Raw genomic sequence first — 17,811 nt, 5'->3', positions numbered from 1 at the left:
ATGTAGGTTGAATGAGTGCTTTTTATGTCAAACTTTATGTTAAACCAAGTGGTCTAAAAGTAAATTGTGTGCCTTGAAACACAAAGGCCACTGGATAGAATCCCAGTCTGATTCTGCTTCAGTGATGTGAAGATTCGTGAGGAACGGTTACACATTAAGCTGTAGGACCTGTTTCACCGATAGAACTACTTGGGTACGTTAGAGGCACTAAAGTCCCTGAAGTGTCATCCAATTGAAAGACTTGCAGGAGGCCATTGACCCACACGAAATTGTTATTACTACTAGCCTTCTCCCTGTGGCTATGCACCCGAATGCTCTTGACACGTATACTGCACATATCTCCTCCTCCATCTCCCTTCCCCCCCCCCCTTAAATTTTTCTGTAAACCGCAGCCTCCTTCCATCTCATCCTACAATTCTCTCTTTGTCACTTTCCGCCTCCCACTCTCTGTGATCGTGTCTTTCTGCCCCACTCTCTGTCCCTCTCTGCCTCCCCGTCTCTCGAACTATATCTTCTGCCTCCTCTACCTGTTCACCTCCTCCTCCTCCTCCTCCCTGTCTGTCATCTCCTTCCTTTCTCTTTGACTGACACTTCCTGCCCCATCGCACCCTCCCACTTTCTCTATTCACCTAATATTCCCCCCACTCCCACTATCCATCTCCTCACAACTACCCCTGTCTCTGCTCAGCCACGCCCATCTACAAGTGTAGCACGTGCAAGATAGGTTGATACTACCTGCACAAAGTGTCTGTGACGTCAGAGTTGTGAACATCTCCATTGTAACACCTCAGTTTTGTTGGTAGCTGATAAATGCTATTCCCACCCCTGAAGTGTAGGCTGATGTACAAAGTAGGGCGATAAGACAGGCTGATACTATTTCCAGGCCTCACTTCTCTCATGCTGGGCAGCAGGGGCCGAAAATATATGTCTTTGCTCGTATTACTCTCACTTGAGGGGAGGTTATAAACCCCAAAGTGCTGATACTCGTGAAGTACGCTGCTTGTGTGCCACATTTGGTTGAAATGAACCCTGGGGTTTTGAAGGATATATATATATATGGCCAGTAGTATATATATATATATATATATATATATATATATATATATATATATATATATATATATATATACTACTGGCCATTAAAATTGCTACACCAAGAAGAAATGCAGATGATAAATGGGTGGTGGTGGTGGTTAGTGATTAACGTCCCGTCGACAACGAGGTCATTAGAGACGGAGCGCAAGCTCGGGTTAGGGAAGGATTGGGAAGGAAATAGGCCGTGCCCTTTCAAAACAACCATCCCGGCATTTGCCTGAAACGATTTAGGGAAATCACGGAAAACCTAAATCAGGATGGCCGGAGACGGGATTGAACCGTCGTCCTCCCGAATGCGAGTCCAGTGTGCTAACCACTGCGCCACCTCGCTCGGTGATAAATGGGTATTCATTGGATAAATATGTTATAATAGAACTGACATGTGATTACATTTTCACGTAGTTTGGGTGCATAGATCCTGCGAAATCAGTGCCCAGAACAACCAACTCTGGTAGTAATAACAACCTTGATAACGCCTGGGCATTGAGTCAAACAGAGCTTGGATGGCGTGTACATGTACAGCTGACCATGCAACTTCAACACAATATCACAGTTCATCAAGAGTACTGGCATATTGTGACGAGCCACTTGCTCGGGCACCACTGACCAGACGTTTTCAGTTGGTGAGAGATCTGGAGAATGTGCTGGCCAGGGCAGCAGTCGAACATTTTCTGTATCCAGAAAGGCCCGTACAGGACCTGCAACATGTGGTCGTGCACTGTCCTTCTAAAGTGTAGGGTTTTGCAGGGATAGAATGAATTGTAGAGCCACGGGTCGTAACACATCTGAAATATAACGTCCACTGTTCAAAGTGCCGTCAATGCGAACAAGAGGTGACAGAGACGTGTAACCAATGGCACGCCATAACATCACGCCGGGTGATACGCAAGTGTGGCGATGTCGAATACATGCTTCCAATGTACGTTGAGCGCGATGTCGCCAAACACGGATGCGACTATCATGTTGCAGTAAACAGAACCTGAATTCATCCGAAAAAATGACGTTTTGCCAGTCGTGCACGGAGGTTCGTCTTTTAACACCATCGCAGTCACTCCTGTCTGTGATGCAGCGTCAAGGGTAATCACAGCCATGGTCTCCGAGCTGATAGTGCATACTGCTGCAAACGTCGTCGAACTGTTGGTGCAGATGGTTGTTGTCTGGCAAACGTTCCCATCTGTTGCCTCAGGGATCGAGACGTGACTGCACGATCCGTTACAGCCATGTGGGTAAGATGCCTTTCATTTCGACTGCTAGTGATATGAGAGCGTTGGGATCCAGCATGGCATTCCGTATTAACCTCCTAAACCCACCGATTCCACATTCTGCTAAGAGTCATTGGATCTCGACCAACGCGACCAGCAATGTTGCGATACGATAAACCGCAATCGCGATAGGCTAAAATCCAACCCTTATCAAAGTCGGAAACGTGATGGTACGCATTACTTCTCCTTACACGAGGAATCAAAACAACGTTTCACCAGGCAACACCGGTCAACTGCTGTTTGTGTATGAGAAATCGGTTGGAAACGTTCCTCATGTCAGCACGTTGTAGGTATCGCCACCGGCGCCATCCTTGCGTGAATGCTCTGAAAAGGTAATCGGTTGCATATCACAGCATCTTCTTCGTGTCGGTTAAATTTCGCTTCTGTAGCACGTCATCTTCGTGGTGTAGCAAATTTAATGGCCAGTAGTGTGTATATATATACCAGCCTATTCTCCACAGCTTTGCCCACATGTTTGTCCATATCAGGGTTGCCCCAAGTTTCCCGAAGAGAAATTCCCTGATTTTCAGACAAATTGTAGCATTCTTCCTTGAGAAATTTTGAGATCTCAAGAGTGAGTAAAGACAGAAGCTGACAAAAAAATGTAGGCGCTTCCGTATTTCTAAACATATGAGACAAATCTTAAGTACGAACATCAACATATTTTGTAATGAACTCTATTTAAATGGAGAAAGCAAGCCAAGTGAATTACAAACTTTCAAAACGCTGTAGAGATAACATCACTGGTCAGGATGAATTGCGACGGAATATTATCGGAGAAGATGGAAACCAAATGGCAGAAGGGAAAAAATATACCAATAGATGGCGCTGTATGTGTCAGAATATATAAATGAAAACACCTTCATGCACATGACCCATTGAAGTTGGTATAAACACACTGGGTACATGGCTTTTCCTCCTTTCGCCTATGCGATGTTCGCCATGACTGTCTCAATGCAGTATCACGCTCTGCTTGTAAAGCGGTATTACTAAAATGATGACTGTGCACACGTTGCTCAGCAGAAGCTGAAGGTTTTGAAATAAGGCATTCGTCCGATGACTGCCATGGGTCTGGAGAAAATGATTCGGAGATTCTAAAAGATGGGTTCTTTTGGTGTGCAACCTGTTAGAGGGAGGAAACGAATTGATTCGACATCAGTGGAAGCAGTGGCCACAGCATTGCAGGAAGAGACAAGTGGTGGTGTGGAAACATGTAGTGCACGGAGAATTGCCCGAACATTGGACATAACCACGAGCACGGTGCATAAAATCCTATGAAACATTCTTCTTTATATCCATTGAAAATTACCCATGTGCACGAGTTTCTTCCTGTAGACCTGCCAGCAAGAGAGACCTTTGCTTTAGAATTTCTTGCTCGGATGAAAGTGGAAGATTTTGTGGACAGACGAAGTCCACTTCCATCTGATAGGATATGTCAACACACAGAATTGTCGAATATAAACGACGGAAAATCCACTCGCAAATCAACCAGTACCACTTCATTCTGTGTAGTGCGTGTTTACGGCATCATTTATCATAGGGCCATATTTTTTCGAAGAGATTTGTGCTTCCAGTCGTGTTACTTGTGCCATCACTTGTAAGCGCTGTAGCGGCACCACATTTTAAGATAGGAATGTTAGATTTGGTACAATATTTCGGAGCGCACAAGTTACAGCCAGGTGAGGGCTGGATTGCAGTAAGTTATGCTGGTCAGCGGTTGCGAAGTGGAATGGAGGCCACATGGGCAATAGAACCACTGAAATGAGTAAACACAGCAGTTTGCATGTCGCAAGCCATAGGCAGAAGTGGCCCACTGGCACAACCAGAGTGTGGGGTGTACATGACTCAGAGTGATGCGTTAGCGAAACTGAGGTGCACAGCCGAGTATAAATAGTTGCCGTTTTCCAACGAAACTCATTGAAGTGTGGCAGCTCTCCTGGACGGCGAGGCATGTCACACTACCAGCGACACACGGCAGCACATGGGGAGCCAGCGTTCCAGTTCATGGAGGGTCACTGGTTCTTCCCTCTGATGCCAACGCGGGGGATTGAAGTGTGGCAGCTCTCCTGCATGGCAGGGCGTGTCACACTACCGGCGACACACAGCAGCAGATGGGGCGACAGCGTCCCAGTCCATGGCGGTTCGTTGGTTCGACCCTCTGAGGCCGATGTGGGGTCCGCAGCCAGCCAAGGTAGGCCACTCTTCGACTCGCTACTGTGGACACATGCCGGAGACTTACAAGGCTAGGGCCGCTGGTTCGGACGCCTGAACGGGAGCAGTCATTGCCGCTGCATTCCCAGCTACGCCAGCCTAGGAAGAAGCAGCAGCACGACCGGCCTATGGCTCCCAGTGGAGCAGTGTGGAGTCAACCGGGACGGTGACCACTGAGTCGCTGCTAACACAGCCATCCTGACATAATTGAAACTCTGCAGCTGGCGTGCAAGACCGGTTCAACACAGTGCGTTGCACAGGCCACGGGGGTGCTACCTCAGCAATGCAGGGCCTGTGATGCGGACCGAGGTCAACGAAGCTCTGTAGTGGAAAAAATAAATCATTTGAAAATCTCAGACGAGTTTTAATACGGCATCTCCTGGCACCCATCCACTACAGCGCTATGTGTGTCATTTGCGCAACTACGTCATTCCAGCTCTCCAACATCATGGATGTGTGGATGGATCAGTTTTAGCCAAGATGGTGTACCTCCGCACAATGGAAATCCAGTTAAGCAGCTGCTGAAATGCCATTTCGTAAATGCTAGAATTATCATCCGGAATTTCCCTATGGCGTGGCCGTTCCAATCACCTGATATTAATTCGTGTGACTTCTGGCTGAGGGGCTATCTGAAAGATGTTGTGTTCATTGTTCCGATTGCAAACTTAGCTGCGTTGAAGGCACACATTGCGCAACACGTTCTGAATGTGACCTGAGAAACTCTTCGATCAATTGCGGAACATGCTGTTTCTCGACTTCAACTTGTTGCAGGAAACGGTGGACACCACATTGAACATGTTTTGCGTCAGTCACACGGAAATTAATAATCCTATTTGATTTTGATTTGTGCTTTTTTGCGGTTTTTGGCCTCAGGACAATTAAAAACCGATTTTTCCCATCTGATGTGATATGACATTGCCGTGGTGGATGGGTTTACGTAACTAACAGTATCACACCTGTACACCAATGCACACTGTGTAGTACAGTTCGTTAAACGTCAAAAGTACACAATAGGCATTGTTGTATGATTCATTTGTAGTCTTACAGACCCATCTGTTGCTATGTTTTGTAATTATTTTTCTTCTGCCATACGTTTTTCCCCCTTCTGCGATAATATTCCGCTGCAATTTGACGTCATTCTGAGTCATTTCTACAACGGTTTGAAAGTTTAACCTTTAATTATAATCAGATTGTATGTGTTTCATTAAGACCGCTGATATTATTTTATTTAAATAATCTTGGAGTAGCATAAGAGATTTAAAATACCTTCACTGATTTCAGAAATAACCTCAGAGACAAGTAGGCTTTCTGCAAGAAATGTGTAAGGTGGGGAAGAGTTGTGTGAACCAGCATTATAGGTGACCTGCAATAAAATGTTGATTCTACTATGTTCTTTATTGTCAGTTATTACACACTGTGTAACATCTATTATTTTAGTGGTATTGTGTGTCCACCTTATGAGCTGAGTAGTAACATGTTTGCGTACCACACACAGCCCGGATTCGATACCCAGCCAGGATTTTTCTCCGCTTGTGGACTGGGTGTTGTGTTGTCCTCATCATCATTTCACGATCACCGACACGCAAGTCGGCCAATGTGTACGTGAAGACTTGCTACCTGGGGGCGAACTTTCCTGGATGGGACATCCTGGCCATCAATGCCACACTGTCATTTCGTTTTTGATGCATTGTATGATTTTTCTCTAGAGAAATATATGAGTACATAGCGTACAAACCGCCAGTGATGGCCACAATTTTCTTTTTCTCATTGTCCATTTGTACTACAATATATAAAATGTCTAAACGCCGCACTATGCAATATACTGGCCGTATGGTCGCAGTTTCTGAAATCCATCGCCTGTGACCACTGGCCTTCTGAGGACCACTATAGTCCTGGGTCCACGACGAAAATCCGCCACATTATGCCACACACATACAGACGCGTTCTGCGGGCAGATTGGTGTGACTAGATCTAACTGGCACATTAGTGGAAAATGGTGGACTTCAGATCGGCACACCCGATCCGTTACAGATACCTGCAGAAATGACCTCCGGTTCTGGTTCATTGTGGAAGTCCACTTGTGTGGCCAGCTATTTACGTGTCACAGACACCATGTTAATGAAATAAGACTGCAGTGATCAACCTAAGTAATAGATAACGTACACGAATACTCTGAGAAGCAGTACTAACTCACTGTAAAGATGAACGCTGAGCCGCAGACAAGCACATAGAAAAGACTATCATACTCTCACAACTAAATTTTCATCCATTGCCTTTGTCAGAAAACGAGAGCTCACACACATTCACACAATCACTCAGACACAACTCATGCACACATTACCGCTGTCTCTGGCTGCTGAGTCAGTAGTCTCTGAGAATCAGATCGAAACAAACCACTGCTCACGCCCCCTGCCTGTCATCAGCAGCTGCTAGGCTAGTGGCAAGAACCGGTGGCAGCACTGACTGCAAGCTGAGAGGAATGGTAGGAAGGGGACAAGCAGTAAGAATGAGGAAGCAGGGAAGCAGTGCACGTACTCAGCTGCGCCCAGCCTGTGACAATGCATGACATCTCAGTAAACATACCATTTCATCTACTGAGACAAAAATGAGATTTTTCCAGATTTTTTTTTTAGATTTCCCTGATTTCGCTGACATGTTTCAAATTCCCTGCTATTCCCTTACTTCCAGAATTTGTGGCAACCCTGCATGTATTGAACACATCTAATTCCTCTCTCTCTGTCCCCTCTTCTGCCTCTGTCTGTCCACCTCATCCTCCCACCTCTATATGTCCATGTCCTCCTCCCCCTATCTTTTGCCATTTCCTCCACTCCTTCTCTCTGATTATAACTAACTCCACCCCCATGCCACTGAACACATCCTCCTCAACATCATTCCACCTCCATCTCCCCCTCTTCCTTTTCCACCTGGCCACTATCCCTCTACACCATCCACCTACCTCATGAACCTCCCCATCCTCCTCTCTCTCTGTCCACTGCATCTTTCACTCTGTTCATCCCCATCCTCTGTCTACCTCAACCAGTACCCTGCTATGCTCATCATTACCTGTAGCCCCTGAAACAAGGTTCAATAAAGCAGTCCAATACAACTCCCACTACACACCTCATGCACGTCAGTGGCTTAGAGATAATTTATTTGCCCCTGAAGCATTTGCCACCATCCAAAGCAGCTTGGTAAATCATGCCAATACTATTCCAACACGACACACCAGTCATGCAGGGCAGAATACACGTCAGGGCTTGCTTCTGACATGTAGAAAGCCCTGTGATTCAGCAGGCAGATACTATTCGACGCAACATGCCTGTCATGCAGGGCAGCCTATATACGAGGTGCTGAAAAAAAAACACATTTGTGCTGATATCGCCGCTCCTACGGCAGCTAGGAGGTCATAAACTCGATTGTGCTGATACTTGTGGGGCCTGCTGTTTGTATGGCAAATTTGGTTGAAATTGACCCAGGGTTTGGGAAGATATCCCAAACATACACAAAGATATAAACTCTGCTCTATGTATATAAAAGCTATATTATTATTACCAGAATTTACAACTGCAACACTGATCAATAATTTCCTTTTATTGAACTAACTTGAGTAAGCAACTGCAGATGCACCTTTATTCCTTATATCTGTGATGCTTTTTGATGGACTGTAATGCAAGAGTACTGTCATTGAAACACAAACTCTTCGAGGATATGACTTGTAAAATATATGTTATTCTTTCCTTTAAATTATTTTATTGCACTTGATTGAAAGGACGTCGTAATTCATATAACTGGAAGAACTCAACTGACTGAACTGTTAGTTAGTAATGGAAAAAAAAAAACTAGCTACGTTAACTGCTCTTTGTGCAGTACAGTTTAACCCTAATATTGTTCCATGAGCCAGAACGAGATTTTCACTCTGCAGCGGAGTGTACGCTGATATGAAACTTCCTTTGCTTGCGAAAGGCGAAGGTCCCAAGTTCAGGTCTCGGTCCAGCACAAAGTTTTAATCTGCCAATTTCATTGTTCCATGAGGTTTAATTGTCTTCATACAATGCAGATTGACCTGCATATTGTTCCATTAAGACCTGGATTTGTGTACAGTAAATATGTTATTAAATAGCTAAAATAGTCATCCAGTCCTGACTGCTGGATGCCTATGTAATGGCTTCAGGGCCAATATAAATTTTATTTCCAATACTTTATATAATTGTTGTCTCCAGTGTGTGGTTTAGTGGTAACATTAAGGAGTCATGTGTTCGATTCCCAGTCAGACTAGATTTGATCTGCTAGTGTATTGGATGTCAGGTAGCCCTCATCATTAGTGCATTATTATCGACGTGCAAGCCGCCGAAGTGGAGACAAACAAGAAGACTTGCACTAAGCAGCTGACACCAAATTGGGTTCCCAGCCAATAATCCCATACAATCATTATAGCTTTTGTATAATTACTAAACAAATTTAAAAATTTAAAACGGTACCACAACCTACTCATTAAGAGGTATAACACAATAAGTCACGTATTAAAGTTAGAAACAGTGTTTATGTCTTGAGGCAGCATGTCATTGCACATGTATTACCCATAATACACTCATCCAGTATTTGAGAATGAGAGCCCTTAGTGACTTCCAACAAACTTTACAAATAATTGTTAATCATTTTCAAACGTTTTCGTGCTGACAAACTCCATAATGTAATGAAACGAAAAAAGGTTATCGCTTATAGCATTTTCGCTGTTCATGCAGTAAAACTTCATAATCAGTCATGGTGTTTTAATTTATTATTTCTCTGCTCAAATATTTAACACATTACATACATGGAAGTTCGAGTCATTAAAGCATTAGGGTGTTTATTGTTGGGTGGGGGTTGCTGGTAACTATCTAATTATCTATTTGACTGTCAGGACTCCACAGAATAGTTCAATCCATGTGACAGGTTTTTGTTACATGGGACATATATGTTTTTATTTTTTTAATGCAAGTAAAATGTGAATTAACGAAGTAAGTGTGATCTGTAACTTTAAATAATATAGTATCTAGTAATCTTTACACAAGTAGCTTCATATTTATAGTTTTACATGTACATTAGGTCTCTCATTACACATGCGTGTGTATCAACACCTGTGAACACCCTAAATGATATTTTCACCTCAGTTTCGATATATCCTCTACAAATCGTTAAGTCTTCACATGGGGTTATCATGTGAATTATCCTCATGCATATGTGCTATTTGAAAAAACAAAAGCTCACTCCAGACGATGTTTTATGTTAATGTGTAATTGGTTGTTTCGGAGAAATAATGCTCTGATAAGCAGAAGGAGAAATATTTGTAATTCCCAAGAATATAAAATTTATGTGGATATTCAGCTCGCTGCACAAGGCACGGGATATATGGAAATCAATAAAAATAGTATGGTTCGAGAGACCTTTCAAATCTCAGCATTCGAATCCCGATCTTGGTATAAATTTTAATTCGTCACTTGAGTCTGCGTGTATACATCATAGATGTTTTAGACTTGAAAAGTCTCTGGGACCGTATGGTTTTATTTGATTAAAGCATGTATACCTCCGTTTCAGGCAGTAACCTCCGTTTCGTTCTATGCTGAGGTGCTAATCTGTACAGCTGGAGAGCATCTGCAGTGCTGTTCGAGTTTAGGAGGAATACCAACTGGTCTGAGGCGTGAATGTGAATTTGCATTGAGGAGGGAGGCATATTCGAGTAGTCCATGCAGCTGAGCAAAGCCACTGCACCAGGGTGGCGTAGTGCCTAGTGAGCAGGAGACCTGGGTTATAATCCGAGCTTTCGTGCAAATTTTCATTTGCCACTGCATATACGAGGATTGGAACTTAAATAGTGGCAACTATTTATTCACAACCGATACAAAAGAGTTACATGTATGCACCTGTTACTGTCATTCAAAGTAGCCACCAGCGTTGTGTAGAACACGTTGCCAGCGATGTGGAAGGCGTAGTGTACCGTTAGCAGAGCATGTTCTGTTGATGGTGCTAATGGAGCGGTCTACTGCCTGTCGAATAACTGGAACAATTCAGAAGCGAATGCCACGAAGAGGTTCCTTCATCTTCGGAATGAAATGAAAGTCACAAGGAGTCCGGGGAGTATGGTGGAAGGTGCAGTACTTCCCGGTCCCATCGACCGAACAGAGGAGCCACAGCTTGCGCTGCATGCGCTCGCGCATTGTCGTGCAAAATGATGGGTGGGTTGCGCAGGTGTTGCCGCTTCTTTCACAAAGCTGGTCACAGGTGATGCTCCAGAAACGAACAGTAATACTGTGCATTGACGGATTGCCGTGGAGGAACGTATAATGCGTTAGGATAACGCCATCACAGTCGTACACGAGAATCACTATAACTATCACCATAATGGGGCTCTGACGCAAGCGGTCTAAGGCGCTGCGGTCATGGACTGTGCGACTGGTCCCGGCGGAGGTTCGAGTCCTCCCTCGGGCATGGGTGTGTGTGTTTGTCCTTAGGATAATTTAGGTTAAGTAGTGTGTAAGCTTAGGGACTGATGACCTTAGCAGTTAAGTTCCATAAGATTTCACACACATTTGAACATTTTTTTTGGGGGGGGGGGGGGGGGTGGCTCTGGCGCATTTTCGACTTTCGCGGCGACTCATAATGACGCCATTCGTTGGATTCGCGTTTCAGTTTTGGCTCGTGCGATGTGGTCTATGTCTCATCCAGTGTTTCGACACGGCGTAAGAAAGCCTCTCCTTCGCGCTCATAGCGCTCGAAGTGCGTCTGAGCAGAATCGTAACGCATCCATTTCTGCATTTCCGTCATGTTATGCGGAACCTATCGTGATACAGTTTTTCGCATGACCAGACGTGCCTTCAGAATGCGAAGCACAGTCGTATGCACTAAAGCGGTTTCGTGGGCGAGCTCACGAATCGTATGGCGTCGATCACTGTCCACTAATGCGTCAACAGCATGCACTTCTTCTTCGGAGACCCTAGGACAACCTGTCCAATGCATGTCTGCCGCAGTTTGCCGACCTTCCTTGAAGGCTTTTACCCAACGTGCCACTGTTCTGTACGGCAATGCCGATTCCCCGCACGCCTCTTGAAGACCTTGATGACGCTGTCGTGCTGTACGACCTCTGGCACATTCAATCTTGATCCAACTCCGTTGTTCCTGTTTCGAAAACATAGTGACACCGTGACGTTAGATCGCTAGCTCACAAATGACTGTGTTTCTCTCGATTTTTTGTGGTAAGGTCTTATGGGACCAAACTGCTGAGGTCGTCGGTCACTAAGCTTACACATTACTTAATGTAACTTAAACTAACTTACGCTAAGGACGAAACACACACTAATGCCCGAGAGAGGACTCGAACCTCCGATGGGGGAAGCCGCGCGGACCGTCACAAGACGCCCCCTTAGACCGCTCTGCTACCCCGCGCGGCTGGGACGTGGGAGTCTGTTTGCTCGGAGGTAAAGTACGTATGTCAACAACGTGTACTATCAGCGACAATATTAGATTACATTGCACATTGTCTCCACAGCAGTGCTGCCACTATTTAAGTTCCAACGTACGTATACATTATATACGTAAATCCCGTGAACCAGTTCAAACATGATTTTGTATCAAAATTGTTATCTAATTTTGCACGCTATCTAGAGATGATGTCGCAGTACTGCTAAACATTTTGTCATACATTCCGTATAACTTCTGTTTGGTTTTGAGAATGGTACACGTAATTATAGAAAATTTGTACACAGTTATTAATAAGTACCACCAGGGTATCAGAAAACGAGTGTGCGAAAAGTACAATACATACAGAGAAATAACCCACATCAGTGGATGAAACATCTCTTGCAAGTTTATTAGTTTAGTTATACGCGTCATGGCGTAGTTTTATCGCACACCCCTAGGACGGCAGGCGTGTCAGAACATGTAGACAAATCATCGGTCCCGTATAGTCGCGTGTTAGAAAAAGTACATATTTTCAAAGCGGGCTGCTTTCATTGCGCCTTCCTTGGCGGCAGCAGCTGCAGCGACGTAAATGAATAACAGCGCACAGATTGACAGTCCGCCGCGTCGCAAATAGCGCCTACATTGAGCACATGTAATCTGAGTTAAAAACTTTTAGGGATGCTCTATCCACAAATAAGTGTGTGATTTCTGTATGTTGTGTAGTTTTTGCACTGTCGCGTTCTGAAGACCTTGACATACAATTAACCACGTACATAACTTTTGCCAGTTTCTTGAGATAAATGCAATTTATACAGTTTTGTTCTTTTTTCTCGTTGCAGCTATTCTTGCAGCAGACTGAACTTTGATTTTAAAACTGTCGGCTCCCTTTCCTTGAACCTAAGAGGAATCGAATCGTTTCCAACATGGAATCAGAAGCTGAGAAGGTCGAAGCAATGAAGCAGAACGCAAAATATCGGAGGCATGTGATGAAGAAAAGGAAGCACGAAAGGAACATGGCCCAAGCAAAAGAACACGAAGGGAACAGGAGTCATTACAGGAAAAGATCTGATTTTGACCATCACAGAATATATGCTCCCGCGGCTAAGCTCAAGAATGTAACCTCGGGCAGACTGTCTGTACCCAGAGGGCTTTTTCTTAAAGGAAAGACAAGCTCTGTTCTCAAGAAAACGGGCGATGCGCACCTAAACGCCCTTAATTACGCTAGAAAGAAAGAAAATCTTGGGCAGATAATAAAGATAGGAATGGATCAGGCACAAAAAATCGACAATCGGGTCCATACGAAACGAAAAAGCGGCAACAATGATCCGGTGAAGCGATTACACGAAGAAGCTGAAGTTATGAATGATGAAACTGAAACTACACAGGAAGCAAAACGTAAGAGGTACGTAGATCGCATAAAAACAGTTTTGGGCCTAGCGGATCCAGCACCTTCCTTCATGCTCTCTCCGACGGCCGATGCACAGGGTACTCAGTTTGTTGTGGGTGGCATTCCTACTCCAGGGTGCCCGTTAGTGAAAACGAAGGCTCATGAAAAGAGCGGGAGCCCATGGCGAAGTCCAGACAGTTCAGACTCACAGCGAGATGTGTGTGCACCGGACAGGAACCCATCGCAAAAGTCTTGCAACATCCTAGAGACCGAAGAAAAGGTGGATGAGATGGATGACCTATTTCTGGAAAAGCTTGTGTCTGATATTGGACTATACGCTTGGAATTCGCAAAAGCCCAGCTCCGAGCCGTACGAGAACTGTGATGAGAGACTGATCAAAGAGATAATGGCACTGAGGGATGTATCGCTGAACGAAATAGCTAAGTGTAATCAGGCAAAGAAAGCCCAACAGCCCAGAAAGATTTCAGAAACGATTACATCTCGCCCTACAGGACATCTACAGTCAACACCAAAGGCAGCTGATTTTAAGTTTGCGTCATACGACGACGGAGCACAGCGCCGCTGGGCTTCTGACGAGCAAGCTGGCTTCGCCACTAACAAAGGTAAGTCCCAGCAGAAGATGGTGACAACGCAGAGTCACTCTGTTGACTACAGTGCTCTGGGCGACTGTTACCGTTATTTATTTTCGGGAAAGGAAGCAGAAACGAGTGTTGGAGGAGCCGAAGGCACTGGTGATGAGCGCGCTGGGATTATTCCGTTCGTATCTCCAAGTACACCCCCTATAGCTGCCCACACTTTCGACCCAAAGGCGTTCATGCAGGATGTCGAAGTTCAGCGAGAACCCCAGGAAGAGTTCAGATGTCCACCAAAACTGGGGTGCTCTACAGGTGGCGGTTGTGGCAACAGTCGTCATTTTGACAGATCTGGCAGCAGTCATCATTTTGACAGATCTGGCAGCTGTAGTCATTTTCACAGATCTGAAGATGAATTCAGTGCGGGCGATTATGAAAGTGCTCTGTCCCAGTGCTACGACGCTGAAGTTACAGGAAGAAGTGACGATTCCGATATAAGCTGCAATTTGTATAAATATAGGAGGGCCATGTACTGAGCTAACAGCAGAAAAAAGTGCCCATTATTCTTTTCATTTAACAATTACTGACAATATTGTAACTATTAGGCATTCATAAAATGAAAATATAATAGTACCTCCTGTGATTACCATCTATGGAAAAGATATATTTCTGGAGGGTACCTAAATGATAATATTAGTATATATAATATCTTTAGAGCGCATTTGAGAATCTACGACTTTGGGATAAATATTAGAAAAAGTAAACACCAGCGATTGCTCCGAATTCCATAAGAAAACGTCCTGAATCTCTTGAACATTTTTATACTGGTGTTCATTCATTTGGAAACACGTAACGTCACAGAAGGAAAAGACATGGGCAAGGAGATGTTACAGGAAAATGAACAAAGTACCTAGATTTATGCTAAATTAGATATTGTTATTTCAGATATTAGTCAATACAGTTCTGCGATAAAAGATTTATCAAATCAATTTAGAGAGCAATATTTCCACTTTTGTTGCACGAATTGCCAAATGTTGCCCCTTACCTTTGAGACTGTTGTTCCCCATTTGTAAGGGAACACGTATTAATAATTTCTTTGCATACGACCTATGTCAGTTTAAATGTTGCACTTTTGAAATTTCCTAAAGTGTGTCTGTAATGGTCATGATTGTTTATAGCTTATAAACGTGTTACCTGTTTAGTTTTCCCAGGTATTTCATTAACAAAATTAAGATTGTTTCAGTAAAAAGTTATGCAGGAAGTGATTTTCTTAATCTAATGCTGCAGTGTTGGTTCGTAAACAATACCTTCTGATATTTGTGTTTCGAAGCCCAGTATTTATGAGAGCCCACTCCTATAATAAACTTCTTACTGAAATGACGTATTACTGTTATTGATTTCATTACAGCATTTTTTCGGATGTTTAGTGCTCCTGGTTACCGTGGAGCGAAACCTTGCATAGAACTGAATGAAATAAGTATTAATTTGTCTTATTACGAAAAGAACGTATAACTTGTTTACTATAAATGTTGCAGCTTCTGTTTCCCAATCGTATGTAAGCAGAACATGTTGTGAAGTATGATAAACATAAACAAATAAAGACAATTGAAAATTCAACGTTTAAATTATTTAAAAATTGTGAATAAATCTGCTTGAAAGGCATTATTTCTCACCTAACTTTCAGAGCTGCCTTAGGCTCACTGTTTTCCCATAATATTACCTTTTTTAAAATAATGTCGACATAGCAAATTATCTTCTTCAGTAAATATGTTTTATAGGTTTTAATGTTACAGGCATCATATGGAGGGACGACTTCCTGAACATCTGTACTCCACGAGCAACCTTACGGTGTGTTGCGGGGGGTACATTCAGTACCAGAATGTCCCCCCCCCCCTTTTCCCTTTCCTGTTCCATTCGCCAATGACGTGTTGGAATAATGCTCATTAATTTATTGGCTTTTCTATGTGTGGTAATTTCGCCAGACGTTTGTGGGTGGAAGTAATATGTTGCTCAACTTTTCTTAGAACGAACTCTAGCGGAAATTTAATAGTAAACTTCCCCGCGATGCACAACGCCTCTGTCTTAAGATCGTATTACCTACCTTTGTAGTTTGTTGGACGTCTGCGTAAGGCTCCATAATGTTTGGACTGCTACCTGTTTTAGACATTGAAGTCTGCCCACGAGAAGGAGAGTAGCTGGAAGAAAGGGTACAAGTTCAGTTGCGATCATAGAATAAATAATGAATCTCGAAGTATCTTGATACCATAACAGCTTACACGGGTTACGACTTCTCAGTCCAGAATCCACAGAGAAACCATTTAATAGCCAGGTGTCGATAGTTGCTATTTCTTGAAGTCGAATAGACCCAAGGATGTGTTTGGTTTTTCGGTACCTTCCACAGTCCCTACGAGCCACAGTGTTGCCAACCAAAGAGGAAATTTCGCCCATCGTAGCGTAGTGGCGTAATTTTAAAACTGTTAAATTTGTAGCATAGTTAAACTTTCTTTAGATTAAGATAAAACCTCCGTAAATTTCCGTTCCAAATTAGAAAAAATATTTAATTTAGTACAATGAACTCTCGCTAATAAGGCCCTCAGTTGTCTAGCCTCTCCGTAATCCGGCACACTTCCAGCTTCAAGTCGTGCAACCTGAAGTGACACCCACAAGACTGAAATTTCGTCTGCAACAATGTTGTTAGTTAATTACAATGTTCAACACTTCTGTACACTTCGAAATTGTGGCTTTCCTAAGGACCATTATCGTGGCTTCTAAAGGGAAACACATTATGCTAGACCTCAAGCAGAAACTCGTAATTAGATATAAACTGAACTGAAGTTCTTTACAGAAAACCATTGTTACTAGTAACAGTGTTGCACGAGCAACTATTCATGACCAAACTTCAGCACAAAAGGGGTAATAATAAGCTCATAGGAAAGTTACAATGAAACTAATGAAGATGAAGACATAGAAGGAGAGAACATGAAGATATCTCAAACTGCTGGTGCTGAAGCTGGAGACGTCTTCCTGGAGAACATTATGCAACAGTCAGAAATATGGCAGAACCTCTAAATGCTTGTAAAGCCGTTGTGTAGTAAAGCATACTAGCGTCGCGTATCACCATGCTCACAACCAGAACTTTGGGACATGTTTCATAGTGAATGTGGAGTGATACTAATAGGCGTGTACACACTCAAGGACTAAGTTTTCTGTAGAGATGAATGTATCTTTTGATTTCATATGGTACAGTCCCTATTTGTTTATACTAAATTTTAGACATTCTCAACAATCCGGCGCTTCCGCTCTTCCGCTAACCCGGCCCCGATACGTGCGAGGAATGGCCGGTTTAGCAAGAATCTAGTGTATTACGCTAATTTTAAAACGTTAGGTACTGCAGTCTAACGTTTATTGAATATGTACTGTGAATGTTGGATGTAATTTAATCTGCACATTTCCATATTCATTCGGACATGAATGCCGATGACACGACGGACGATAACATTTAACCACTACTTGATGTCTGGGGCCCAAAGGCTCTTCTAACTACAAACAAAGTTTTAAGGTGGACGTAGGATACTCATCCTCCAGATAATCTTTTTATTACCACTGGTTAAAATATTTATGGTTATATCACGGTTCGTAGGGCAAGAATTTGAAATTTTTCCAAAGGGTCAGAAAACACAGCAGATATGTAATCTGTGATTTTCAGTGTTACTTTTCAACTTGATTACGAAATTAAAGACGTACAACAGTGCATCTTCTCAAACAACATTTATGTTGTCCATTGTTGTAACCAAGTAGTACAATACATGCACATGCCTTGTTTGTACAA

Source organism: Schistocerca gregaria, chromosome 4 (assembly GCF_023897955.1).
Source record: "Schistocerca gregaria isolate iqSchGreg1 chromosome 4, iqSchGreg1.2, whole genome shotgun sequence".
In the NCBI taxonomy this organism is placed as follows: domain Eukaryota; kingdom Metazoa; phylum Arthropoda; class Insecta; order Orthoptera; family Acrididae; genus Schistocerca; species Schistocerca gregaria.
The sequence above is the reverse complement of the archived record's forward strand: the minus strand, read 5'-3'. Positions refer to the sequence as shown.